Here is a 13,840-nt window from a genome sequence, read left to right as displayed (position 1 = left end):
AGAGACTTTAGGGCTCAGGCAAAAGAGGACAAAACCACAAAAGGAGCAGAAACACAGGTAACATCACTCAGGAAACAAGAAATAAAATTAAAAAGCAGCAAATGATGAAAAAGTTTTTCTGTGAGACAAAGAGATGGGATAAAGGTGTTGTTTTTTAAGTAAGAATTCCAGACTGATTTATCACTTTAAACTATATGAATTGACTTGAAATTAAGCATTAAACAACTAAACAGCTCAAAATAATGAATAAGTAAAATGTTGGGTGGTATAAAGTGCTAGGGGAAAAATAAAGCAAAAGTGAGACCGGGTGTTCAATTTTGCACTGGGAAGGTGACATTTTACAAAAATTCAATAAAGGTGAGGAAGCAGGACCAAGCCCACAATGATCTGTGTGAAGAGAATCACTGGAAGAAGGAGGTGGAAGTGCAAAGGCCCTGAGGCACAAGCTTGCTAGACATGTCCGAGGGAAACTAAGGAAGACAGTGTGGTTGGAGCAATGTGGGCAAGGAGAAGAGTGATAGGGGTGAGATCACAGAGGACACAGTGGTCATATCTGTAAGATACATAGGCCACTGCAAGACTTTGACTTCTGCTGAGTGAGGTGGGAATCCTCTGTGGAGAATAGATGCTCAGGGTTGCAGCAAGACTGGAAACAAAGAGGACAACTTGGAGGTGACATGAAAGGGATATACTGGCTAGATTTTGGGGCAGTGGTGGAGTTGATGGGAACTGGTCAGATTTAGAAGCTTTGAAATACAGCTGGCTGTAGGGTATAAGAGAAAGCAAAGAATCAGGGAGGTTCTAAGATGTGTGGCCTTAGAAACTGAGAAAATGGAATTTTATTTTTATTTATGAAAATGAGGAAGATTGGGGAAGGATAGAATCATGATCAATGTTTAGTTTGAGACACCTGTCATATCTCAGTAGAGTAGAGGTAAGAGAGGCAGCTGGATATTAAGCCTCCATGTCTGCAGAGAAGCCCAGGAGTGGTCGGGTGTAGTTGCCATTTAGAGAATGAGTTTAGAGAAGACAACTCAAAATAAGTCTAGAGAGTGTAGTGGCCAGAACTGAGTCCAGCATTTGGGGGGTGGAAGATAAAGGGGTCAATGGACGAGACTGAGAGGAAGTGACGTCATGGATAGAAGGAGAACCTAGTAGAGCCGGACAGGGAATGGGTTTTAAGGAGGAGAGAGGTTGCCTCCAGGACACATTGTCGTTGCTGTCAAGCCAGGTTAGGAGCGAACAAGGGGTATCACAGGATCTCTCATGAGGATGGATACTGAGATGTCATCGCAACTTTGGAGGCAACTGTGTCTGGATTGTGGGAGAAATGCTTGACTGGGGTCAAGAGAAAAGAGAAGAGAAGTTACAGTGAGACTAGGACAGCAAATGTAGACAACATTTTCAAAGTTTGCTGTCACAGGAGCAAAGGAAGGGGAGGGAGCCAGCTGCAATGTATGGCCCCGTGAGAGTCTTAATGAGAGAAGAAAGGGCAGCGTATTTGGAAACTGATAATAATGATCCAGTGGAGACTGAAAAATAAATTCTGCAGAGGAGAACTGTGGGATCTGGCAGCAGGTGAAGAGCAGGAATTTCCCCAAACAGCTGGAGGAAGGCAGCACGCCCTCCACAGGGCGCAGAGCTCATTATTTGTGGAAGCCCCCACAAGATTGCTTTCATTTCCTCACAAATGGGCAAGGTCATAAACTCAAGGAAGGAAGGGGAGGTGCTGGGGGCTTGAAGAGATGAAGTGCGTGCAGAAGTGGTCGAGAGGCATGGGCACATGAGGCCCAGGGAGCAGGTGTGTGGCATGTGGCACAGAGGGCCCTTGAGGAAGGGCTGTGGTCGTGAAGCCAGGTGGCAGCCTGGGTGCTTGGTCCTCTGCCTGTGCACGCGAGGCCAGTAGGTGGGTGGTGGGCCTCACCTATGTCACCTACTTCAGGAGGGGCTTTGCCAAGTGAAGGCAGTGAAGTCAAATAAGCAGAAGGGAGCTGATATTTAATGCACAGAGATAATCATAATGATAGTCATGACAGGCAAAGTGTTTAGGGAAGAAAGGGAGAGTGGAAAGAAGAGGGATCAGCAGGAGGGGACCCATGTTGTGAGGCCTGTTGACTTGGGTCACAGAGTTATCAGCCACAACAAACTCTAAGGTGGGGTCCAGGAATGGGCAGTATTAAGGGAGTCAATTTCCAGGTCTTCCAAACATCATCAAAGCAAACTGCTTTTAGTCTTAGACAATGGATATTCTAAGGTCATGGCCCTGTAGATGTGGAGAAATTTGTAGGTATCAGAAAAGGTTCTGTTTGGACAAATCCCAGCTGAGCCCCAAGGCATCCCCACCACACGGAGGAACACAAGTTGAGGTCAGATTGCTGCCAACCTCAGGACTCATGGGGATGCCTGCCAGGGCCACACACACTGCCTGTCAGGCTGAGCCAGGACCCTCAGTGTTCCCCTGAGATGACTGGTTTGGCTTTGGTTCTGCATATGGCCTTTTCCTCAAAACAGCCTCTTCTTGTCTGACACTGTCCTAGGACAGCTGTTCCTTCACGCCCTGAAATGTTCCTTGAGTCAGTCCAGCACACAGTGCTCTACAGAAGAACCAGCTGAGTACCTGCCTCTGGACTGGTCACCTCAGCCGTGCTGCCAAAGAATTCTGAAAAAAATGTAACTCACTCATAAATCTTAAGTTAATATGTAATATGTGTCACCCTAATTAAAAATAATTCCCAAGGATGTAATTGCTAGCCTATGTTGACATTCTTAAACAAAATCATTATATCATTCTCATTTTTTTCTTCCAGTTTTATTGAGATATAATTGGCATACAGCACTGTGTAAGGTCGAGGTATATAGCATAATAATTTGACCTACAGACATCATGAAATGATTTCCACAAGTTTAGTTAACATACATCATCTCATATAGATACAAAAGAAAAGGAAAAAAATTTTATTCCTTGTGATGAGAACTCAGGATTTATTCTCTTAACAACTTTGTTATGTAATATACTGCACTGTTAATTATATTAATCATGCTGTACATTTTGTTAGTACTTATTTAGCTTATAACTGGAAGTTTGTAACTTTTGACCACCTTGATCCAATTCTCACTTTCCCACACCCCACCTCTGTCAACTACAAATCTGATCTTTCACTATGAACTTGTTTTTGTTTGTTTGTTTATTTGTTTTTGAAGTATAATTGACCTACAACACTATATTTGTTCCTGGTGCACCACTTGGTGATTTGATATTTCTGTACATTGCAAAATGATCATCACAGTAGGTCTATGTGACCCACTATGGGTCACCATACAAATATATTACATTATTATTGACTCATGCTGTACATTTCATCCCTGTGACTCATTTATTTTGTTACTGGAAGTTTGTACCTCTTAATTTCTCTCATCTAAATATATACATTTAAATTTAAATACCATAATATCAATTCATCTAAAAAAATATGAAGCACTTCTTCTGCATTCTGAGCAAGAGGGCACAGTCCTTGCTGCTTGACATGTAGCCACTACAATGGACGTCTGATCTAGGACCATGGGAAGGACAGCTCAGGTGAGTGCAAGACAAATAACAATTAAGGAAGGCTGGCAGGACTGTCTCTTACAGGAATGACAGGACTCATGGCTAGAACCCCCAGGAGAGAAACTGAGGTGTCCTGGTAGAAAACAACAGGAAGGAGGTTGGAGACAAGATCGCACAGTAGAAGAACCCAGCAAGGCTCTTGTTCACATTCAATGGAAAAATCAAAACTTTTACAGACAAGCAACAACTAAGAGAATTCAGCACCACCAAACCAGCTTTACAGCAAATGCTAAAGGAACTTCTCTAGGTGGAAAAGAAAAAGCCACAACTAGAAACAAGAAAATTAAGAATGGAAAAGCTCACCAGTAGAGGAAAACATACAGTAAAGGTCATCCACACACAAATATGATATCAAAACCAGCAATTGTGAGAAGAGGAGGGTACAAATTCAGGGATATTAGAAATGCATTTGAAATTAAAAGAACAGCAACTTAAAACAATATTGTATATATAGAGAGTGCTATATCAAATCCTCATGGTAACCACAACCAAATATCTACAATAGATACACACACACAAAAGAAAAAAGGAATCCAAACACAACACTAAAGTTAATCATCAAATCACAAGAGAAGAGAACAAAAGAGGAGGGGAAGAAAAAAAGACCTACAAAAACAAATCCAAAACAATTAACAAAATGGCAATAAGAACATACATATCTATAATTACCTTAAATGTAAATGGATTCAATGCCCCAACCAAAAGACATAGACAGGCTGAATGGATACAAAAACAAGACTCATATATATGCTGTCTGTAAGAGACCCACTTCAGATCTAGTGACAAATACAGACTGAAAGTGAGGGGATGGAGAAAAGGTATTCCATGCAAATGGAAATCAAAAGAAAGCTGGAGTAGCAATATTCATATCAGACAAAATAGACTTTAAAATAAAGACTGTTACAAGAGACAAAGAAGGACACTACATAATGATCACAGGAGCATTCCAAGAAGAAGATATAACAATTGTAAATATATATGCACCCAACATAGGAGCACCTCAATATATAAGGCAAACACTAACAGCCATAAAAGGAGAAAATGACAGTAACACAATAATAGTGGGGGACCTTAACACCCCACTTTCATCAATGGACAGACTATCCAGACAGAAAATCAATAAGGAAGCACAAGCCTTAAATAACACATTATACCAGATGTACTTAATTAATATTTATAGAGCATTCCATACAAAAGCAGAAGAACACACATTCTTTTCAAGTGCACATGGAACATTCTCGAGGATTGACCACATGTGGGGCAATAAAGCAAGCCTCGGTAAATTTAAGAAAATTGAAATCATATCAAGCATCTTTTCTGACCACAACGCTATGAGATTAGAAATAAACTACAAGAAAAAAACTGTAAAAAACACAAACACGTGGAGGCTAAACAATATGCTACTAAACAACCAATGGATCACTGAAGAAATCAAAGAGGAAATCAAAAACTACCTAGAGACAAATGAAAACAAATGAACAGTGATCCAAAACCCAGGGAATGCAGCAAAAGCAGTTCTAAGAGGGAAATTTATAGCAATAAAATCTTACCTCAGGAAGCAAGAAAAATCTCAAATAAACAACCTAACCTTACACCTAAAGCAACTAGAGAAAGAAGAACAAACAAAACTGAAAGTTAGTAGAAGGAAAGAAATCATAAAGATCAGAGCAGAAATAAATGAAATAGAGATGAAAACAAACAATAGCAAAGAGCAATGAAACTAAAAGCTCATTCTTTGGAAAGCTAAACCAAATTGATAAACCTATATAGCAAGATGCATCAAGAAAAACAGGGAGAGGGCTCAAATCAATAAAATGAGAAATGATAAGTTACAATGGACACCACAGGAATATAAAGGATCTTAAGAGACTACTAAAAGCAAATATATGCCAATAAAATGGACAACATAGAAAAAATGGACAAATTCTTAGAAAGGTAAAAATCTCCCAAGACTGAACCAGGAAGACATAGAAAATATTAACAAACCAATCACAGGTACTGAAATTGAAACTATGATTTAAAAACTCCCAACAAACAAAAGTCCAAGGCCAGATTGCTTCACAGGTGAATTCTAACAAACATTTAAACACCTATCCTTCTGAAACTATTCTAAAAAACTGCAGAGGAAGGAACACTCCCAAACTCATTCTATGAGGCCACCATCACCCTGATACCAAAACTAGACAAAGATACCACAAAAAAAGAAAGTTACAGGCCAATATCACAGATGGATATAGATGCAAAAATCCTCAACAAAATACTGGCAAACCAAATCCAACAATGCATTAAACGGGTCATACACCATGATCAAGTGGGACTTATCCCAGGGATGCAAGGATTTTTCAATATCTGCAAGTCAATCAGTGTGATACACTGCATTAACAAATTGAAGAATAAAAGCCATATGATCATCTCAATAGGTGCAGAAAAAGGTTTTGACAAATTCAACACCCATTTATGATTTAAAACTCTCCAGAAACTGGGCATAAAGGGAACCTAGCTCAAGAGAATAAAGGCCATATACAACAAACCCACAACTAACGTCATGCTCAATGGTGAAAAACTGAAAGCATTTTCCCTAAGATCAGCAACAAGACAAGAATGTCTTCTCTCAACACTTTTATTCAACATAGTTTTGGAAGTCCTAGCCATGGCAGTCAGAGAAGAAAAGGAAATAAAAGGAATCCAAATTGGAAAGTAAGTTAAACTGTCACTTTTTGCAGATGACATGATACTATACTTAGAAAATCATAAAGATGCTACCAGAAAACTACTAGAACTCATCAATGAATTCAATAAAGTTTCAGGATATAAAATTAATGCACAGAAATCTCTTGCATTTCTATACACTCACAATGAAAGATCAGAAAAAGAAAATAAGGAAACAGTCCCATTTACCATTGCATCAAAAAGAATAAAATATCTAGGAATAAACCTACCTAAGGAGTCAAAAGTCCTGTGCTCCAAAACCTGTAAGACACTGATGAAAGAAATCGAAGATGACACAAACAGATGGAAACATATACCATGTTCTTAACTGGAAGAATCAATATTGTCAAAATGGCTATACTACCCAAGGCAATCTCCAGATTCAATGCAATCCCTATCAAATTACCAACGGAATTTTTTGCACATCTAGAACAAAAAAAAATTCTTAAAATTTGTATGGAGAAACAAAAGGCCCCAAATATCCAAAGCAGTCCTGAGAAAGAAAAATGGAGCTGGAGAAATAAGACCCCCTGACTTCAGACTATACTACAAAGCTACAGTCATCAAAACAGTATGGTACTGGCACAAAAACAGAAATATAGATCAATGGAACAGGACAGAAAGCCCAGAAATAAACCCATGCACCTATGGTCAATTAATCTATGACAAAGGAGGCAAGAATATACAATGGAGAAAAGACAGTCTCTTCCATAAGTGGTGCTGGCAAAACTGTATACCTACATGTGAAAGAATGGAATTAGAAGATTCTCTAACACCATACAGAAAAATAAACTCAAAATGGATTAAAGACCTAAAATGTAAGATCAGACACCATACAGAGTGAAGTAAGTCAGAAAGAGAAAAACAAATACCGTATGCTAACACATATATATGGAATCTAAGGAAAAAAAAAAGTCATGAAGAACATAGGGGTAAGATGGGAATAAAGACACAGACCTACTAGAGAATGGACTTGAGGATATGGGGAGGAGGAAGGGTAAGCTGTGACAAAGTGAGAGAGTGGCATGGACGTATATACACTACCAAACGTAAAATAGATAGCTAGTGGGAAGCAGCTGCATAGCACAGGGAGATCAGCTCCGTGCTTTGTGACCACCTAGAGGGGTGGGATAGGGAGGGTGGGAGGGAGGGAGACACAGGAGGGAAGAGATATGGGAACATATGTATATGTATAACTGATTCACTTTGTTATAAAACAGAAACTAACACACCATCGTAAAGCAATTATACTCCAATAAAGATGTTAAAAAAAAAAGAAAAAGAAAAGATCAGATACTATAAAACTCTTAGGGGAAATCACAGGCAGAACACTCTGACATACACTGCAGCAATATCCTTTTGCAACCACCACACAGAATAATGAAAATAAAAACTAAATAAATAAATGGGACCTAATTAAACTTAAAAGCTTTTGCACAGCAAAGGAAACCATTGACAAACCGAAAAGACAAACAACAGAATGAGAGAAAATATTTGCAAACGATGCGACTTACAAGGGATTAATCTCCAATATATACAAACAGCTCATGAGCTCAATATCAAAAAAACAAGCAACCCAATCCAAAAATGGGCAGAAGAAGTAAATACACATTTCTCCAAAGAAAACATACAGATGGCCAAAAAGCACATGAAAAGAAGCTCAATATCACTTATTATTAGAGAAATGCAAATCAAAACTACAATGAGGTATCACCTCACAGCAGTCAGAATGGCCGTCATTAAAATGTCTACAAACAATAAATGCTGGAAAGGGTTTGGGGAAAAAGGAACCCTTTTACACTGTTGTTGGGAATGTAAATTGGTACAATCACTATGGAGAACAGTATGGCGGTTCCTTAAAAAACTAAAAATAGAATTACCATATGATCCACCAATCCCACTTCTGGGCATATACCTGGAGAAAACCATAATTTGAAAAGATATATGCACCCCCAATGTTCTTTGCAGCACTATTTACAATATCCAAGACATGGAAGTAACTCAAATGTCCATTGACAGATGAATGGATAAAGAAGTTGTGGGGTGTGTGTGTGTGTGTATACATATATACACACACACACACACACACATATATATATATAATGGAATATTACTCAGCCATTAAAAAGAATGAAATAGGGGCTTCCCTGGTGGTGCAGTGGTTGAGAATCTGCCTGCCAATGCAGGGGACACGGGTTCGAGCCCTGGTCTGGGAAGATCCCACATGCCGCTGAGCAACTAGGCCCGTGAGCCACAATAACTGAGCCTGCGTGTCTGGAGCTTGTGCTCCGCAGCAAGAGAGGCCGCGATAGTGAGAGGCCTGCGCACCGTGATGAAGAGTGGCCCCCACTTGCTGCAACTAGAGAAAGCCCTTGCACAGAAACGAAGACCCAACACAGCCAAAAATAAATAAATTAATTAATTAAAAAAAAAAAGAATGAAATAATTCCATTTGCAGCAACATGGATGGACCTAGAGACTATCATGCTAAGAGAAGTAAAGCAGACAGAGAAAGACAAATATCATATGACACCACTTAAATGTGGAATCTTAAAAAAATGATATAAATGAGCTTATTTACTAAACAGAAACAGAGTCACAGACTTCAAAAACAAACTTATGGATACCACAGAGGAAAGACTGGGGGCAAGGACAAATTATGAGGTTGAGATCAACATATGCACAGTACTATATATAAAATAGAAAATCAACAAGGACCTACTGTATAACACAGGAACTCTACTCAAAACTCAGTAATAACCTGTAGGGGAAGAGAATCTGGAAAATAATAGATATATGCTACATACCTGAAACTGACCCAACATTGTAAATGAACTATACTCCAATATAAAATTAAAAAAAAACAAGCAGGAAGAAGCAGTGGTTCTGGGAGTTGGAGAGAGTGCACTGGGGCACAGGGTGCCACCCAGGCAACCCCGCAAGGGCAGGCACAGGACTTCTAGATTGATGGCTATCCTGGGACCATAATGAGTAATACCAGGCAATGAGCCCTAAGAGTAGAGACTCCTCTGGAAAAGAAAATGTAAAGAGCAGAAGCCAGAAGGGTCTGTTTTGAATTTTTAATTTATTGACAACATTCGGAGTTGAAATTTTTAATAGAAAATGGTGCTATCCACCTTTCATTGAAAAATCAGAGAAGTTCGCAGGCTATACCTACTTACCTGCAGAGAAAAGATGCAGTAGACTTTTACAAGCAAAGACAGATATTAACTTCCCCCTACAGCCACCCCACCTGCTCCCCTGCACCCACCACACCTGTCCTTTCTGCACCCACCCCACCTGCTCCCCTGCACCCACTACACCTGTCCTCCCTGCTCTGCCATATATATCCTGTCTGCACCCACATCTGCCCTCTCTGTACCCAGCACACCTGTCCTCCCTGCACGCACCACACCTGTCCTTTCTGCACATACCACCACTGGTGTCATTGTGCACTTGTCTCTGTCTTGCTCTCTTACTGGTTGCCATTCTGTTATTGATATCTGTTGGTTGTCCCCAGGTCAGACATTTAAGTTTGGGTACTCAGTCTATATGTAGAATTGCCCCATCCATTTCTGATAAATGAGTAAGCGCTTGGGCCTCTGAGGAATACTCCACTCCTGGTCTGATATCTTTGTGTAGGATTTAATAAGTGCCTCAGACAAGCACTAGGGACAGCTTTCTTCTTCAAAGGACATGGGAGTGGAGAGGGTAAGACTGCAGTAATGCATTGGCAGGCTTATTTATAGTGGATCAGTGCACCTCCAATGTACATGTGCAGACAACCACCTGGCATCTTTTCCAAATGCAGGTTCTGGCTTGGCATGTCTGGGTGGCCAAGCCCTCATTTCCATAACCTCCAGGGCTGCTGATGCCCAGACCCCACTTGAGGATGAAGGGCCATGCATTGTCAATACAATGTATTCCTTTCCTTCCTTCTGGAATTCCTGTCATTACCGTGCTAGTTTTACTGGTCTCATCCAAATCTTACCTTTTTTCATTTTTCTGTTTCTTTGTACTTTTGCTCTGTACTTTTTAGATACCTCTCTCTTTGGCTTCAAACCCACTAACTCAGGCCTAACACTGACTTTTTTCTTCTTCAATTCATTATTCAATATTTTTAGCTTAAAAGTTATGGGTTTTAGCTCCAGAAGCTATTTTTTTTGTTTGTTTAGTGCTTAAATCTCTGAGTATTCTTATAATTTATTGTTTGTTGTCCTATGTCTATGGGACGTGCTGTGATCAGTTTTCTCTCAGCCTGTTGGAACCCCAAACGTGCCACTTGTTTTTGTGGGGTGCCGTGGAGCTAGGATCCGGAGGTGTAGTGGACAGGCCTTGGGCATGGAAGGTGAACAGCTCTCAGCCTGGGCACTGCAGGGCCCCCGAGGCCACCCTCCCCCACCAGAGAGGCTGGGCACAGACCCCAAATGGGCAAACCTGCAACTAACACAGCTTGCCAAGAACGCAGTGAACAAGCTGCTAGAGTCCTGCCAATTTATTGTTTTGCTGTCACTTCTCCTTCTCTGATTCTGGCCTTCTTAGTTTGCACAGTGGTGGAGCTGGAATTCAAGCCCAGACCCACCTCCTCCAGACCTGAGCTGTTAATTCCTACATACACTCATGTTATTAAACCTAGTTACAATTCACTAGACCAGATTCAACACTCCACATTATTTTGTTCCTGGATATTTTAGGAAAGGATGAGTTAAAGTAGAAATGAGATTACATAAAAGCTAAAGTGAATGTGAAATACTTCTCGCTTTTACTACCCTAAAGGGTGCTTTTGTTTGTCAGGGATTACAGCAGTCTGCCCTCTGCGCTAACACATCCTGTGGGGCAGGTGGTGGGGAGGAGACTACAAAGAAACCCAGAGAAAAAGGATGATTGAGAACAAACAAGCCATGAAAAATGACTTCCACATAGAGGCTGAATGATAATACAGATAATGATGAAGAAGTCAGTTAGAGAAAACTCACAAAATTATATGCATAAATTACCATTCTTTGATTTGAACATCCTGGACAGGAATAATCATATTTTAACTTGAAAATTGTCTAAGAATTCTTCCTGTTCAAGCAAATGAGGCTGAAAAGATAGGTTTAACTTGAGAAAGACTGTCAGGGAATTCTCAGTCATTAGCAGTGTATTTTAGCTTTCCAGTACAGTCTCTAGGGTGGTGTACCAGGAAGCCTAAAATAGCTGCCCACAAAAGCAGATCTGGGGTCACATGTAGCTTCCACAGCTCCCTGTCAACTGCAGATGGGAGAAGAGGAAAGAAGGAGAGGTGGGCAGACATCAAAGGGATTTCCTTATATGGAAATATTTGTTAAAATATTGGAATATTTCCACACCAATTGATGAAGAGCCACCATCCACCATACCAGTTACTCCCTCTTCCTCTGCTCCAACTAAGTATGGAATTAACACTGGCACACGGGGCGACAGGGGAGAGGAGGCTTCAAGCTTCCTGCTTCAAAGTCTCCCTCTCTGTTCTGCCTCCCCTGATGGAATATTCATTGATGGAATATAAATATTAAATTGATTTAATAGTGTGTTTAGTAGTGTCACCATTTAAGATAAGCAAAGCTCAAAATGAAGGGGAGGACCCAGGCAGGGGGATTAGGAAAATTTAAAAGAGCAAATCTAATTTCAAAAAAGCCATGGGGTGCTCTCCCATAATCTGCCCATGCTCATGTTGGAATTTTCACTGAAGCCCTGTCCAGATGACTTGGATAGATAAACTCATCCATTCTAGTTCTTTCCACTCTGGACATTACATGATAAGCAAAAGTTCAAGAAAGTGATCCTGCCAGTTATAAACCAAGTCTCTGGCATTTCCTGAATTGTTTGGTGTTCTTCTCTGATCACTGGAAGAGAAATATCATGAACAAATGTGATGTGCTTCCTACCTGCTATTCTCATCTGACAGTTGACAATGTGAATACCAGAGGAACACCGCCAAACTAAAGGCACGCTCTGGAGAGAAGACACCACCCAAGAAGACATGAACTTTTGTCTCTCTAACTCACTTCCTTAGAATAATGCTCATAATTTTTTAACAAAAAGAACTTTCTTAGTAGGTGCTTCACAACCTTTTCAGGCATAGCCTCAGTCTCCCACTGAGGCATTGACCAGCACTTCTAGTCATTGGAAATGGTGAGAGCATCTGACAGTTTTCTAACATTTTTAAATAAGGTTTCAATGTTGTTAAATCTCATGAATTTTTGCCCTGTTGACCTGGAGAATGACACTGGCCAGAGCTGTGTTCTTACAGAAGAATGGGGTTGAGCTCAAACACAGGCAGCTCTGCAAGCCTGGCAGCAGGGACCCCAGTCACTGTTCCTGTGTTTTCTCTTCATGTCTGATGGTCACGGGCAGGCAAACCTATCTCCACCCTTGGATTGACCTGACAGTATTCCTACAGGATGTTCTTGGGTCTCCTTGTTTAGTCCCCCAGGAAAATCGCAAAACTGAGAATATGGGAATCTCACCAAAGTAAAAATACACACAGCAGACAGACCCTGAGCAGCCCTCCCCAGGAGTGTACAGTGAGGAGCAGGTACTCTAAGGGACATTTGGTTGGAGCTGGCCTCAGAAACAGTCCAAGAAACTAGACCTCATAGAGTAGAAGGGGCACTACCCTTCTAGAAATGCCCGAACTCTGTAGGTCCATGCAAGCCAGGCCAGACCACAAAGATTCTGGAATGCAAAGGATGAGGCCAGAGGTGCAGAGGGACACAAATGACTGCCGAGATCTCAGACAAGAGCCAGAGTCCCCCTTCCTTCCACACACTCCAAGTTCAGAGGGCTTCTCAGGCATGCAGAGTGAAGATGCTCCTGGTTGGGAGAAGGGCTGTGAAATGTGCAGGAGTTATCCTATCTAGGCAGGAAGCCTAAATCACTTCCCCAGGACCCATTCATGTCATTGCGTCTGTCAGAGGCCAGAAGCAGGGGAGATGTCTATATACATATGGATTTTTTCTGAGGACAATTGTGGGGCTGAAATTGAGGAAGCCCCATATCCACAGGGCAGGCAGCAAGGAAGGAAAGATTATGAACACCTGCAGCCCACAGGCTGGTGGTCAGGAACGAAGGTCCAAGGGAAACAAAACATCTGAAACCAAGCAGAACCCTGTGGGGCTACTGGGGACAAAAGCCTTTCTGTGTCTCCTTCCCTGAGTTCCAAAGGGCAGGTTCAAACAGTTGCTAATCAGGGAAGGGAGGGGATGCAGTGATAAGGGAGGAGCAGTCAAAAAATAATAGTGCAGCCTTGGGGCAGGGTCCTGGTTCCCCCTCAAGGGATACACATAGCAATAGCTTTGAGCTCTTCTGCCAAACTAAAACCCCCACCAAATGTAAGATGTTAACTACTTGGTGAAGCACTCTTCCTTCCAGAGAAGGTCACAATTCATCCATCATTACCTGATGCCAGATGATCTCTGGATTGAAGGAATGTGGGCCCTGCATGCACCCTGATCCTTATCAGCAACCCCACCCTGGACTATAAAACTCCTCACAAACCAC

General features: G+C 41.2%; 1 protein-coding gene and 1 long non-coding RNA gene across 10 annotated transcripts in view; one reads left to right on the top strand and one right to left on the bottom strand.

Annotated features, from left to right (window-relative positions):
* The window catches only part of LOC309662709, a 435,223-nt gene extending 426,854 nt beyond the window's left edge, over positions 1–8,369 (top strand). The window contains exons 2-3 of the long non-coding RNA XR_014264905.1: positions 5,603–7,134; positions 7,600–8,369. This is a non-coding gene — a long non-coding RNA (uncharacterized lncRNA). The remainder of the gene's footprint in view (positions 1–5,602; positions 7,135–7,599) is intronic.
* OCA2 (OCA2 melanosomal transmembrane protein) overlaps positions 1–13,840 on the bottom strand; it is a 269,698-nt gene that overhangs the window by 36,136 nt on the left and 219,722 nt on the right. The gene's annotated exons all lie outside the window — the stretch shown is intronic.

The sequence above is a fragment of the Balaenoptera physalus genome (assembly GCF_965194825.1).
Source record: "Balaenoptera physalus genome assembly, chromosome: 6".
NCBI classification, from domain to species: domain Eukaryota; kingdom Metazoa; phylum Chordata; class Mammalia; order Artiodactyla; family Balaenopteridae; genus Balaenoptera; species Balaenoptera physalus.
The sequence above is the reverse complement of the archived record's forward strand: the minus strand, read 5'-3'. Positions and strand labels throughout refer to the sequence as shown.